This window comes from Numida meleagris, chromosome 6, assembly GCF_002078875.1.
Source record: "Numida meleagris isolate 19003 breed g44 Domestic line chromosome 6, NumMel1.0, whole genome shotgun sequence".
NCBI classification, from domain to species: domain Eukaryota; kingdom Metazoa; phylum Chordata; class Aves; order Galliformes; family Numididae; genus Numida; species Numida meleagris.
Window position 1 is genome coordinate 20871550 of NC_034414.1, and position 15984 is coordinate 20887533.

At 37.3% G+C, this 15984-nt stretch overlaps 1 protein-coding gene across 2 annotated transcripts in view; it reads right to left on the bottom strand.

Moving 5' to 3' along the window:
• LRRC4C (leucine rich repeat containing 4C) overlaps positions 1-15984 on the bottom strand; it is a 98377-nt gene that overhangs the window by 44476 nt on the left and 37917 nt on the right. For both annotated transcript variants that reach the window (XM_021403424.1, XM_021403425.1), the window contains one exon: positions 8027-8159. The gene's annotated coding sequence lies outside the window, so the exon portion shown is untranslated. The remainder of the gene's footprint in view (positions 1-8026; positions 8160-15984) is intronic.

Sequence of the window (15984 nt, forward strand, 5' to 3'; positions counted from 1 at the left end):
GCATGAGGACTTTTATTGCAGTTGTCACAGGAGTAACACAGGTTAAAATCTTAAGGTTAAACAGTTCCAGATTATTTAACCTAATGGTAGGTTTTTATATTCATTTGAAGACTTATTATAAGTAATGCGGATATGTATACAGAAGCATAAGGGTGAGCACGGTTGTTTATTTATGCTCAGAATAACTTCTTGTATACAGTAAATTCACAGTCATGACTATGGAATGACTAGGGAATGTGTGGCCTTTTTAAGTAGAAAACGTAATGTATAATAATGACAGTCGATTTGTCCTTGTATTCTGCAGAACACTAGAAATAACTGTGGCATTCTTGGTATTACACTGTCTATACATACATCAATGGTTTTATAAACTCACCATGAACTGAAGGAATTTAGCTTTTTTTTTCCCAAATAAACTTAACTATTATAGACAACAAAAAGCTCTTCTTTCTTCTTCTGAATTCTGTCAGTCCTTCACAGAATAATAGAATCATGAAGGTTGAAAAAAACCACTAAGATCACCTAGTCCAACCATCCACCTACCACCAATATTGCCCATTAAACCATGTTCCTTAATACAACATCTACACTTTTCTTGAACACCTCCAGGGACAGTGACTCAATTACCATACTGGGCAGCTCATTTCAGTGCCTGACCACGCTTTCAGAGAAGCTGCTTTCCCTAATATCCAGCCTGAATTTCCCCTGGTGCAACTTAAAGCCATCACCTCTCATCCTGTTGCTAGTTACACAGGAGAAGAGACCAACCCCCACCTTGCCACAACCTCTTTTCAGGGAGTTGTAGAGAGCGATAAGATGTTCTCGGAGCCTCCTCTTCTCCAAACTGAACAATCCTAGTTCCCTCAGCCACTCCTCATAAGACTTGAGCTCCAGGCCCCTCACCAGCTTTGTTGCCCTTCTCAGGATATGCTCCAGGGCCTCAATGTCTCTCTTGAAATGGGGGGCCCAAAACTGAGTGCAGTACTCGAGGTGTGGCTACAGCTGAGTACAGGGAGACAACCACTTCCCTGCTTCTGCTGGCAACACTATTTCTGATACAAGCCAGGATGCTGTTGGCCTTCTTGGTCACCTGGGCACACTGCTGGCTCACATTCATCTGGAGAACTACAAGACTGTCAGCCTGACTTTGGTGCCGGAAGTGTTATGGAACAGGTATTCTTGAGTGAGATCACACAGCATGTGCAGGGCAGCTGGGGGATCTGACCCAGTCAGCATGGGTTCATGAAAGGCAGGTCCTGCTTGACCAACCTTATCTCCTCCTATGACCAGGTGACCTGCCTGGTGAAAGAGAGAAAGGCTGTTGATGTAGTCTGCCTAGACTTCAACAAGGCCTTTGACTCTGTCTCCCACAGTATCCTCCTGGGGAAGCTGGCAGCCCATGGCTTGGACAGATACACTCCTTGCTGGGTGAAGAAATGGAAATGCCCAGAGAGTGGTGTTGAAAGGAGTTAAATCCAGCTGATGACTGGTCATGAGTGGTATTCCCCAGGGGCTGGTATCAAGGCCTGTCCTGTCCTGTTTAATATTACTTCTCCACCACATTAAGAAAAACGCATGCAAGTTCAAATAAGACGCATGTAATAGAAGATCATGTTTACATTTCCCTCACATCATATTAAATCCTTTGAAAATCAGATTTTACTCTTCAACTTTTAAAACATTTCTCACACTGTGATTTTAATCAACCTGAAACAGAAAATAAAAAGAAAACAATACAACTGCTGCAAATGTCTGTACTTCTAGCTTATTCAGATTTTCTTAGTGATCTTTTTATGCTATTTGAATTTCATAAGTTTGTTAATTGGGACACTGGAAAGGTCATTAGAAAAACATTTCTGGTGGCACTCTTTCTGAAACACAATTATACAAAATGAATTATGTAACTATAACAGAAAAATAAAAAAAAAAGCAAGGAAGAAAATCTTCCAAAACACAGAGTTCAGGAAAGGTGAAAGCTACTATTTCATCTTGAATTAATATGGAAGAGGTGCTTTAGCTAGTAGAAGCTGGTTACCTGACTATGACACAGTAGAGTATGGCAGGTTCAGCAATGGTGTCGTTATTATTTCAACACAAATTCCTATTTTTTTTTATCTTGTAAATTATAATTTTGATCTAAGCAAGTGAATAACCATTGATTTCAGTTTGGTCAAGTTGGATGCATAAATTTTATATGCAGCTTGAATTTGATTTGTTATTGCTAATATAGGTCAACTCTTATTTGTTGTATGAGACCAATTTTTCACTTTTTTTTTTCTTTTTGGACTATGATAACTTGAAATTCAATTATTAAATGAACATCAGTTCAGTCTCAAATTACTTATTCTGCTAAAAGAACACTTACTGTTCATCTTGTTAATTTTAAATCTAACATTTTGCTTCAGTAAAGTAAAGGATTACAGTAGCTTTCAGATCTGTCACTAGTGAAAAAGAGTCCTAACTCAAATTTCTTAATCCTTCATCTGTGTGCCTCAGCTTGTTTGCTTGTAAAATAGGAATAATGATCAAGAAGTACAAGCTGTGAAGATAAAAAAATGATCTACTCACTTTTAGAAAATATTGCTTTTAAGCATGATGTCTTGCTAAATAAAGCCATTTCTGAGTACAGTGTTCAGAGAAATTGAGCATTTTTGTGCTGATTGGTTATTTAACATCTTAGCGAGCATGTTGCCATTTGCATTATGATGTAGTGTATTTTTGAGTATTGATCAGAAGCTCACTGTGTTCAGGGAGGCATCTCTTGTTTCCTTAAGCATCAAAAGGAATTAATGACTGTGAAGTAGTCAAATACTGCTGTAATCAGCACAGAAAGAAAAATCACAGATATACATCAAGAAGATTAAATAAAGGAACCACCACCCTCATTTTGGCATAAATCTGAATAATGTAGAGCATCCTTTTATTCTTTGCTCATATAGCACTTTTCATTACAGATGGTGCCATACTATGTTAGAAAACTACTGGAAATAATACAAGGGCTGCTCCGAAAGTAATGCTTCCTATTTTATTCTTTTGGCCAGTGATTTCAGAGGTGGTACTGCAGAAGAGGTCAAACGTTCCCACCAATACTCCATTACAATTTGTTATTGTGTGACCAATGGCAGCACAGGGGCAGTCTGACAAAATGGCGTCTGACAGGGAAGTGCATACAAAGAAAAGGTGCGCTACTAAATTCCTCCATGCAGAAAAAAATTGCACCCAGTGACATTCATGGATGCTTGTTGAATGTTTATGGAGACCGAACAGTGGATGTGAGCACAGTGAGGTAGTGGGTGGTGCATTTCAGCAGTGTGACAGCGGGTCAGCTCCCCTGATGCAGTTTTTCACGAATATGCTATGCTTTATCTGTACAGAATAAAATGTAGGTATTACCCCCAAAACAATTTTTATTTGACTTAAATCAGTTCAAATATCTGTATGGCTGAAAAGAACAATTTACTGGATTAAAGTAATCTTCAGTCCAGAGAGGCACATGATATCTAGGTCTGCCTGGTGATGTGGGCTGCCTCTTTGCCATCTGTTCCTTAGCAGGAAGAACACAGGACTGTTCTGCCAGAGGGAATTCCTTCCCAAAGGCTGATATTTGGCAGATATAGTCTCCACATTGATGCTTTACAGAGCAGTAGGAGGCATTCTCAGCACCTGTGTCTCAAGGTGCAGCTCCCTTTTGTTTACCTGCATACATGTTCTTCTGAATTTTTACCTCTAGCAGTGTAGTTGGTCCTGTGGTTTCACTGTGATTTGTCTTTATCCTCAACACCAGAGAGGTTTAAAAATAAAAAGAAGTCATATCTAGCAAAATTTGGTATTAAAGTTTTACACAATGCAAGCAAACAGAGCATGGCAAGACAAAACAAACAAACAAAACCATCATCCTAATCATAACATTGTTCTGTTTTATGCTTACAATTAAGTTTCATTATATCCTTCGTGTAAATGCCTTTCAGTGTGTTTTTGCTCAAAGGCCATAAAGTCATGCTTCATAAAATCATGCAGCCTTCACACACCTCCACAAGAATAACTTTCTTCTCCAGCTACTTTGATATGGCTTTAAATGCCCTGGGGAGTTCTAGCTGCAGTCAGACACCTTGTGTATGTAAATCGGTTTCACTTTGCTCTTTTAATAATCATATTGTTTAGTCCAAGCAATTCATCTGGTAATCTTCAATTCTGGTTACTGTTATCAATCTATATCTTCACAACAGAGATTATACCATACATCAGATATAAATAAAAGCTGTTGTGTATCTGATCTCTGATGTATTAATAATTTCTCACATAGATCTCACCCCCTATACCTATACAAATGACAAAGCAATAAAAAGTTATCTACCTGATGCATCTGAGGGTAAGTTCTTCTCTTCCTCCCTCTCTCCTCCTTTTACATGATTTCATCTGTCACAATAGGTTTAAAGTAGTCTGGAGCTAAATTATTGTTAACTATCAATTATTTGCTGCTAAATAAACAGCTAATCCTTTTCAACTCCCCAAGATGTCAAGAGAATAAAGTAAATAAATGTTACTGAGTACTATTTATTGGGATCAACTTTTCTACCACGTTCCATTCAATTGCAGCCAAAGCAAAATTTCCTCTAAAATAAGTGTTAAAAATTACAGTACAGGAGCCTGGAACAGGACAGGAACCAGAACAGTCAGGAATATACCAGAACATTCAACCTTACAAAGAATAAATATCCCAAACTCCAGTACCTGATGAAGAATTTTCTGCCACCTGTCACAACAGAACTGGAGAAAAACAAGATGAGTTACCCAGTAGGTAAGAAATTAATGAAATAATTATGGAGAAATAACAATGCAAAACAAAAGTGGCAGATGAACAAAACAATAACTCTTGAGAGAGGGAGAAAAGACACACTGAACAGCTTGCATCCTGACACACTGAAGAGTTGAGCTTTTCTACCTGTTTTTAATGAAGAAAGATACAGCAAGTTTAAACACAAAGAAGGCATCACTTTTCCCCACAAAATATATAAAATTCATTACATACACTATTCTCAGCTGCTGGGAGCACAACGCATAAGGCAATGAGTAATGCCAGTGAGGACTGCCTGGTCCTGTCTATCACCTTTATGTTTGATTTCTCAGATCATTCCAAAGATCCAGTGGTCTGTTCTTCTCATGTCACAAACTGTAGGATTCTTTGTGAAATATTAAAGGAATTTCTACTAAGTTCTCCTCTGTCCATTTGTTTCTTGAGGGTTATTGACTTTGATTCTATCTGAGGGTTCTTTTTAGACAAATCCCTAGAGCTCTCTTGGTTAAAAGAAAAAAATACTGAATAGCACAGAATCTTCAAAGTTTTCATTTAGAGATACAAAGAATATTAAAAAATTACTTAGTTGAGCATTCCCTTTGCCTGCTAGCAATGGACACTATCTACATGGTTTTGCATGAAACATATCCCTGTTTTGTGATTATAGTCACTAGTTGTATAGAGCTAGTTGTGAAAACACAGGTCAGTACCTATAGCCATTCAAAACACATGCTGTTTTTTTTTTTAAACATGTCTATGTTATTAGGTTAAAAGCACTTCTGGTTTGATTTGAATATCTCATTTCTTCTGCTGTGTTCCAAACTCTGGGACATGCCTCAATCTCAAATGGAGTTTTTCATTATGTTTGAGGTCATAACTAATTTTGAAGCTGCATGTCCTTTCACTTAATTCGAAAGGCTTGAACTTTTCCACAAAACATAGAACAAAGGTGGTTACTTAGCTGTTAGGAAGGAAGAGGAAAAACAGAACAAGCATTGAATGCTATCAGTTTTCTTACAGATAACTTTTCTGGCTAACAGTGACTGCCACAAAAATAAAAGTTAAAACCATTCATCTTAATATAGACCAGAAATAAGTATTTATCACACAGAAACAGAACAGTGAATATATGTATTCAAGTATAGATACTTAGTACTGATATCAGATCAATATCACTGACTCAAAGGAAAAGAAAAGCCTTTTACCAAAAATATAAATTACCTTTTACCATCAAGATCTTAAGCTATATTAAAACAACATTCTTATCTTCTCCTTCTTTCAGTCAAAATGGCCTTTCCAACACTAGTCCGCTTTACACAATTTAACCAGTAATCAGAGACTGAAACGTCAATCCTCTAAGTATCCTGTTTCTCATTAAGAGTAGGGGTGGATAAGTTCAAACTCTATTTAGTATGTTGCAGATGAATAGATCTCAATGTCATCACATCTAGTTTCACTTTCTTTCCCTATTTACCCTGAAGAGTTGCAGCTTCTTTACCCAGTGTAAAGTCTGGCACCCAATTTGCTTTCTATGACATCGAGGTTAGATTTATCACAAAAGCAACAGCAAACACAAATTACAAAATTTTCATGACAGACTATCCATTTTATAGGTAGAAGAATGCACCAAGAAAATATTTGAAACACATCTTAGGACTGAAGCCTGGATCTCAATGATTCCAATCATTAGCAGCTATTCTTGTCTTTTGTTTACAGTAAATTGCCTGTGACCAATTGATGCTTTTTTTTTTCTAAACACTACTGGAACCTCATTATCAAAAAAGCTTATTAACTTATTTCTTCTACATTATTAAAAAAAAACCAACAAATTAAGTCTGGAGAACCTTGTGTGGAAAATCCTTGAAAGGCAGAGTATAAAATCAAATTTACAACCACTTACGACCGATTTGTATAAATCTGGGAGGCAAAATTTCTCTTTCCTATATCAACCAGTACTTCAGTCACACATACTTTCATAACTTCTTCTTGATAAAAGCAGTTTCTGTTCTTTTCAGTGTAGAATGATTTAGACTCATTTTCTGCCAGCTGTAAGTTATACAGAGACAAAACTCTCACTGAGTTATGTGAGTGTAGATCGGCCTGTTTTCTGGGAGCTGCCAAGCCTGGTGAAGCAGGGAAGCAATTTGTGAATTGTAGTGGAGCAATCTCTGAATGGTTTTAATTAATAGGTGCCAGAGAGCTGGACAGAGTTCACCAGCAACAAAAGGAAAGCTATTTCCCAGTGACATTGGAAATCCTAGCCTACTATTCAACAAACTAAATCATTCACACTACTAAGCAAAGGAAAAACTTTCCTAATTAAATGATGTTCTGTGCTTTTTGGGTATATCAAGACAGGTGGGGATAGTACCTTATGAAAACTTCTGCATCAAAGATCCCATTTCATTTTCCACCACTGTAATTTCCCACTGATAATATACTTATTTTCTGCATATATTAAGGCATGTTAATAAATGAAAGCAGTAAATCAGCATGTCAGATACTATGCAAAATATCACAGGACATGATTGGTTAAGGATGAGTACACAAAATCTGTGTGTTTAAGAAACTTAATTCTAACTGAAGACCAATAAATACATATATAGCACGGACATACTGAAAATTAACTGGGTTCATATATACACCATATAGATGAGCTTTTGGGACAACAGAGAGATTTGATGTTCACTGACTGGTATTTCTTGGCTGAACAAACGAAGAAGCATTACAGTAATGCTGAGGGACTACAGATCTATAATTTTCACATTCTCTTGAATTTCTGAAATGTTAGCCATACAAATATCCATAGTTAAGGTTCAGGGAAGAAAGAGAGTCTCCAAAAACACAACACTAAAGCTTCTAAGAAAAGAATGAAATAAGTCAACCAAACAAGATTATGTACAGGTAAAAATAAAGCTACTAAATCTTCTTGTAAAGCAACATTTTGGTATTTTTTATACGGCTTATATGCTGGAATTTTCTTGAGTCTTATAAGGAATTTTTGGTAAGTCACTGTAAACTTTTTATTTATGTTCTTGAACAAGTTCGAAGGAAACCAAGAAAAGCCCTTTACGATACAGCCTCCAAATTCTCCCTCACACAAGGAAAGGGGCAGAAATTCAGAGGACACAGTATGAAAATTCAAACAGCATTCCCTACTAGTTTTCTGCTACATGTTACATCCATGAGCTTTAAGAGCAGGCTGTGAAACAACATTCTAGCATGAATTACCTTTTTGGTAGGTTTACCGTCATGGGAGGTGATGCCTCTCCTTGTTTCCCAAACTACTCCTGGATCTTCTCATCCTACTAGCCCATTGGAGAATGTTCCACAGAGTTTCCTGGACCACCTCACAGCATTCACCCTTGGAAAGAAACACATTTTGAAAACCTGTGATACATTAATTAAATCTCCTACATGATAATCTAAAGACACTGAGAAATAATAAGTAATGTAGACTAAAATATGGTATAGAAGAGCTGTCATTACACTTTCAGGGAAGGTAGGAGTTGTAAGGTATGCTATTCCCTCATCATACTTGCATGTTTAACACAATTGCTGAAAGCACAGTTAATTTTGAGAATACTTTAAGACACAAATACCCAAAGAGATTTCAAAGGAAGCAATTAGTCAATGTGATCACCTAATCTTGTATATGAAAACCTTGTCTATTAGGAATGCCGACTGCATTTTTAAATGCTCAACAGTAATAACAAGCGTGTGCGTGTTACAGCTATATTTCTATAGTGAGTTGCTTCAACATACGTCCAGGGTATGGTTGGAAAGGACGTTTTTCACCTGTCTTTAACAGCAGCAAAACACACACTTCTTGATGATGAGGTATACCTCTAAGCATCTGAACCTACCTTGGAGAATTAAATGCATATTGTGATGAAAATGAGACAAAAAATTTAAAAAGAATTACCCTGCTAAATTGTTTTCAAGTTATAGCCTGGATAAATTGGGCCTATCCTATTTAAATCAATGAATAAATAAACTTTATAAATAATTATAATACATATAATTTCATAGCTTGTAAACACTGACAGGCATGAGATACAAAACAGATCTTCTATTTCAAATCTTACAAAATGACTGCTCATTTACTAAAGAAATACAAATTTCACTGCTTCTTGTTTATGACAAAAGACAATGGAGTAAATGGTGAGTCCAGATAACCCATACGTCACTGATTCTGTTTTTCAAAGACCCAACTGCTTTCTATTCCTTTGGCCTCGGCTGCCTAGCAACCTCCACAGAGCTTTCTTAGTCTATACTAATTCTGGGCAGTTTATATATTTATTTATGAGAATGTCTATAAGAAGGATACAGAAATAAAGAGCTGTTTGTTCCTTCCTTTTCACACTGGACCCTAAATACGTCACTTCAGTGGCTCAGTGAAGGACACAGTCCTTGATTCTGCAGTGAAAGGTACCTACCTCTTTGAAATCAATTGGGAACTAAGAAAATCCCACTTTCCATGAGACAAAAGATGAATCTCTGTAAGAAGCTCCTGTTGTGATGGTCAGTGATATTTCTTACCTTCCCTGTTGATTTGATTCTTTGACAAGCTTTTTCACCTTGAAATACTAGCTGCTTATGTAATGCTCCTGCTTTCATGCAGCCTGGAGCTTTTACGTAAGATGAAGACAGAGTTTGTGCTGCTGTACTGAGTCACTAGCAGTTCCTGCATCATCCAAGCACTGGAGAAAAATGGAGATTAAACTCTGATTCTCCAACTATATCTGTAATTCAAAGTGGTTTGGAAGGAGATGGGACTACTTATAATAGGTAGTTTGAAACTAGATATGGACTGTCTCTCAATGAACCACTCAGCAGCTTTTCTTGGAAGACTATTTCCTCAGGGTTTTTTTCTTTATTATTTTTTGAAAACTGAGGGCTGCATAGAAAATGTACTAACATTACATAAGAAAATACTTATTTTCTTGCCAATTCTATTCAAATACCACTTTGTAAATACTGCTAAATCAATTTATACCCTGATCAGCACGTCCCTCTTCTCTAATCAGGAAAAAAAAGCACCAAAACAACAACAAAGGAAGGTCAAGGATGAGCCCTAGTCTGCTTCTCAGGATAATGTGGTAAAGGTAGGACAAGTGATGATATCTTGTGGTGACATGTCAAAGATGTGGCTTTCGAGTCTCACTAGTTCTGACTACTGAACTCATATGGAAAAGTTTCTATTTACTTCTAAACCAAATTGAAACAACCTGAAATATAACAAATATGTTGTATATATCTCTTGAGACATAACAATTTGCCTTGATCCCTCCATTACATTTCTTTCTGATTAAGTTGACCAGTAGCTATATTTTCAAGTAAAGGAGCAGAGCAAATCAGTGATAGAAAATGAAGCTGAAACTAGGGCTTTTAATGTCTACTTTAATGTCTAGGTTATTTTAAACAGAATAAAAGAATAAACAACCACTGAGAAAAATCTACCAGGTACATTTAAAAAAAAGTGTATCAACATACATTAATTCTTGCTGAGTTAATACATACATTATGAGTTATACATACATCAATGACTTGCTGAGTCCATGACAATTATAAGATTATGTGAGGCATCAATATTCATTTACCCCAAATTTAACAATACAAAGTAGGCATTTTAAATAAATTCTTAATATTGTTTAGAAAAAAAAATGAATTGCAATATTGTCCCACAAAACAAAATACAGACAACTACATGAATAATAGAAAGAGATTCAAAAATAATATATTGAGTAAAAAAGGTTTTGTTCTTAGAGGTATTTATAAGCAGTGAAAACATCCATGGAAATAGATGTGCAAAGGGATTCATTAAACAGGAGAAACAGAATTTTTCTATTCAAGGAGTCACTAGAGACAATTTTCTAAGTTGTTTTACCTCTGTTATTCCAAGCAATGACATTAGTTTATAGTTCCTCACAAAACTCAATTTATACTCCTGAGACTTACTATAATACAAGAAATTCCAAGTATTAATACAAAACAAAGTAGTTGCTTATTAGTAAGCAGTTTCTTCATACTTATATTCACTTTTTACACAGTATCATTATAAAAGCAAAAATTGAGAGCCTGGCGTTTCCTACTCTTTTAAAGCATGGTCACAATTCACTTCTTGGAAATAAATCGAATGAAAAATACCGGAAATATATACTTGAGTATCTATTTTCCTATTTACTTTAGAGAGCAGCCTTCTTTCAATAAGTTCAAGAACATAAAAATTGAAAATTGAAAAGAAGGTTTTTTTTTCATGTACTTTTATATAAAATCTAACAATAGGCTTTCCTACAGAAAGAAAAAAAAAATGGGAAATATGCCAAAGTACTTATTGGATGAGAAACTTTGGAAATGAGCAAAAATTACAGAAAGAGAAATCCCTCAAGATACATTGAAGAATAAGCCGCAAGCAGTCTCATCCTCATTTCTGAAAACTGTCAGTTTATATATGAAATCTAGTATATTTATAGTGGGAAATCTCACTTGCCATGCACATATGTGTAAAAAATAAGAGCTATATTAAAAAGATTGATTTGGGCCAGCTTTCTCCCTTCCTCCGCTCTTCCAAAGAAAAGAAGAGAGATGCAAAACAGCTTAGCTTTCTGGATATGAACTATAACAAAATGCAGTGTTAAAGAATGTTTGGACAAAGGACATTATGAAGGAAACAAAGTGTTAAGAAAAATATGAAAGGAAAATTATTGTTAATATATAGTATAATCCTTGCTTGAATAACTTGCCAAGAAGAACTGCATAAAATCATTTGTAAAATCAATATTATCAGACCAATGTTCATTTCCTCGAGTGCACTCTTCTTACTTCAGGCTTATGCTAGTATTACAGATCCTTTGTCTTTAAATTCTATCTATTAATTTATTAAGGCAGTGAGTAACACAAGCTCACTGAAGTTATAATCAGGCTTCTGTAATTGTTCTCAAAGCTGTTATTTTTTATAAGTTGTAATGGGATGAAAAATATCTGGAGTAAAATAAAGACTTAAAAGAGAAAAAAACGCATGGTAGCATGTTGACCACGCTGACATAGTAAGTAAATGAGGACACGAAACTAATAGCTACACAGTTCCTCCTATTTTTAATAAATATTCAGCATTCGGATCTCCAAATATAGCACTAAGAAGCAGCATTCAACTACCAAATGAAAGGTGTCTATTTCAGATGATTGATGTTACTACATCTGGGCCCAAGCTGCAATTCTGTAAGAGCGCAGGTCCCATTTCTCATCTGTTTGCTCCTGTGGAAGTCTTGGATACTCAGGGATATCTGAAACAGCATTAGATGCTTTTACTTATGAATCTGAATCACTCACAAGCAGTTAGAAAATGTGTGTGAGCTCTGGATATTTATGTAAAATAACAAGTAAGAGTAACGTCAATAAAACAGGAAAATTGCAGTGTGCTATTTCCACATAAGACTTTCAACAGTCCCAGAGGGTACACAGAGAGAATGCTACTCTGTACAGTTTCTTAAACGTAGAACTATATCTTCATAAACATTCTTACCATTAAATACAAAGTTAAATCTCACCTCCAAATAACCGCTGACTAACTGTGCAGGAAACCTAACTATCTGTGTTTTGCTGATGATTTGAAAAGGCATTCTTGCCAGTTTCTATTCCCCTCAATTGTTGACATATTCTGTTATTTCAGAGCTCTATTTTGTTTTATACACTTATCAGATTATAACTTATATACACTAAGGAAGTGGCCAATTGTCCACAATCCTTGATTATTCAGAGCAAGGTCATAACTACATTTTTTTCTGATCTTTAACCCACTAAAATCCTCAGTAAGGATTATTCCCCTGTAGCAGTCCTAAAAATTTTCTGTACTGCACTTCTGATTTTTCTTCTTTCAAGAACACAGATGGAAACAAAACAAAGAATAGTTGCAACTCTGGTATGTTGATATTTTTATACTTCTGCATCTGAGTTAAGCAGATGGAGATTAGGTAATTCTGCACAGCTATTCTCCAAAACAACTCAAGTTAAGGTATAAATACCAGTTTCTAAAATCATATTCTGAGCTTTTCTATGTGACTGTTACAGCAAATAAATTCTCTCACATACATGTATTACTGACTGGAAATATTTTGTACACCTAATCAATAAACTAGTTAATCTGCGTTGAACCAATATTTTAGACTATTTGTTTTATTCAACCTAACTAATACACAGCTGTGGGTGATTTATTTCAGAGCAAGAGTATAGTGTGAGAAATAGGTCTGATGTCTTTTTAATGTATACGTGTTTATAAACACAAAATGGCATTAAAATATTTACCCCTGCCAATAGTCCTTCCATTTTATGACCAGATATTTTGACTACTAATATTAGTCTCGAGACACTTGTTTGACAAACGTCTGTTTATTTTACTTTTTTTTTTTTTATGAAAGACTTGACAAGGTTTGTCTATGAATACACATTTTGGTGCTGTACACACAAATACGCATTTGTGTTAGCTTTCATCCCTGCTGTGTTAGTACAACATCGTGTGACATTCACAGACAGAAAGAGATTGAAGAACATTTGATAGTGTGGTCTAGCATTTAAAATACAACAAAATAAATAAATTAGTGGTAACTTCAACTGCTAAATTCAGTGTGGCTGATGTGAAACAAAGAGATTGGGACATACATAAAAAATCTATCTCAGGTGTACAGAACAACAGGATGAGTGCTATTAAATTCTTCCTGAGTTCTACCATTATTTCCAGACTTAGATTTCCTTTCTCTACTAGGGTATCTGATCTACTATCAGCTTAGTGATAGTTTTAGGGAATTTGCTGTAGGTCCCAGGCCTTATCTGCTATACCATAATCTAGCATACTCGACAGTCATCAAACAAATAGGTAAAGATCACTATCTTGGGAAAAAAAAAAAAAAAAAGAAAGAAAGAAAGATGATAGTCTTGAAAAGACATACAGACACATAAAAATTCTAAAAGCATTTTTACTGAATTCCAGAAATCTGTTTTAATCATAGGAAAACACATGTTCATTTCTTTTAAAGCACCTAAAATGTTTTTCAAGATTAAAATTAAAGTTATTTCTAATTATTCCTGATTATTATCAAATTATCATACTTTTTTTTGCAGTAATATTCCTCTGCTGTTTTATATGCTATTTATCTTATCATTTTAGGAATCTTTTGCCTACTTAAGACACAGTTGCTGAAGGTTTTTTTTATGAAAATCAGCTTGAAAAACAAATAGGATTTCGTCTGTAGGAGATACAGGATGCCCCTTCTCACTACTCCATGTAGACATTCCCCAGTCATAAAGTATTTCCAGTGTTAGAGGATTTCAGATAATAATGTGAAAGACCTATCCTATTACTTAATCTATTTTCTGCCCTTCATAACCTCAAGATATTGCAAAAGAAGGTAATACCACTTGCTGCTGTTGCACAAAAAAATAGTTTTTTCCCAAGGTATCCTAGGTATGCGCAGAATTCAGCTGACAGATTACTTTCAGAAGGATACAAAGAATATAATTTGTCTTATATTAATGAAGAATACATATTATTTTATCCTGTAAGTAAACAACTATGCATCATTCCTATACCTGTGAGATTAATTGCAGGTACATTAATTAATAGCTGGGTACGGAGCTGGCTGGAGGGCTGGGCCCAGAGAGTGGAGGTGAATGGAGTGAAATCCACCTGGTGACCGGTCACGAGTGGTGTTGCCCAGGGGTCTGGGTGCTGGGGCCTGTCCTCTTCAATATCTTTATTGATGACCCAGATGAGGGCATTCAGAGCACCCTCAGTAAGTTTGCAGATGACACCAAGCTGGCAGGAAGTGTTGATCTGCTTGGGGGTAGCAAGGCCCTACAGAGAGGTGGACAGGCTGGGTCTCTGGGCTGAAGCCAATGGGATGAGGTTCAACAAGACCAAGTGCCGGGTCCTGCACTTTGGCCACAACAACCCTAGGCAACGGTACAGGCTTGGGGCAGAGTGGCTGGAAGACTGTGTAAAGGAAACGGACCTGGAGGTGTTGGCACACTGCTCGGCTGAGCATGAGGCAGCAGAGTGCCCAGGTGGCCAAGAAGGCCAATGGCATCCTGGCTTGCATCAGAAATAGTGTTGCCAGTAGGAGTAGAGAAGTCACTGTCCCTCTGTACTCAGCACTGGTGAGGCCGCACCTCGAGTACTGTGTCCAGTTTTGGGCCCCGCACTACAAGAAAGACATTGAGGCCCTGGAGCGTGTTCAGAGGAGGGCAACGAAGCTGGTGAGGGGTCTGGAGCACAGGCCTTATGGGGAGCAGCTGAGGGAGCTAAGATTGTTCAGTCTGGAGAAAAGGAGGCTCAGGGGAGGGCCTTATCGCTCTCTATAACTACCTGAAGGGAGGTTGTAGTGAGCTGGGGGTCATAGAATCATAGAATCATAGAATGGCCTGGGTTGAAAAGGATCTCAAAGATCATCTAGTCTCAACCCCCCTGCTAAGTGCAGGGTCACCAACCACTAGACCAGGCTGCCCAGAGCCACATCCAGCCTCGCCTTGAATGCCTCCAGGGACGGGGCATCCACAACCTCCCTGGGCAACCTGTTCCAGTGTATCACCACCCTCTGTGTGAAAAATTTCCTCCTAATATCTAACCTATATCTCCCCTGTCTTAGTTTAAAACCATTCCCCCTTGTCCTATCGCTATCCGCCCTCGTGAACAATAGTTCCCCCTCCTGTTTATACGCTCCCTTCAAGTACTGGAAGGCCACAATGAGGTCTCCCCGGAGCTTTCTCTTCTCTAAACTAAACAAGCCCAGTTCCCTCAACCTTTCCTCATAGGAGAGGTGCTACAGGCCTCTGATCATCTTAGTTGCCCTCCTCTGAACTCGTTCCAAGAGCTCCGCATCTTTCTTGTGCTGGGGGCCCCAGGCCTAGACGCAGTACTCCAGATGGGGCCTCACAAGAGCCGAGTAGAGGGGGATCACTTCCTCCCTCTCCCTGCTGGCCACTCCTCTTTCAGTGCAGCCCAGAACACAGTTGGCCTTTCGGGCTGCGAGCGCACACTGCTGGCTCATGTCCAGCTTCTTGGCCATCAGGACCCCCAAGTCCCTCTCTGCAGGGCTGCTCTCGAGGAGTTCTTCCCCCAGTCTGTACAAATACCTGGGATTGCCCTGGCCAAGTGCAGCACCCTGCACTTCGCCTTGTTGAACCTCATTAGGTTC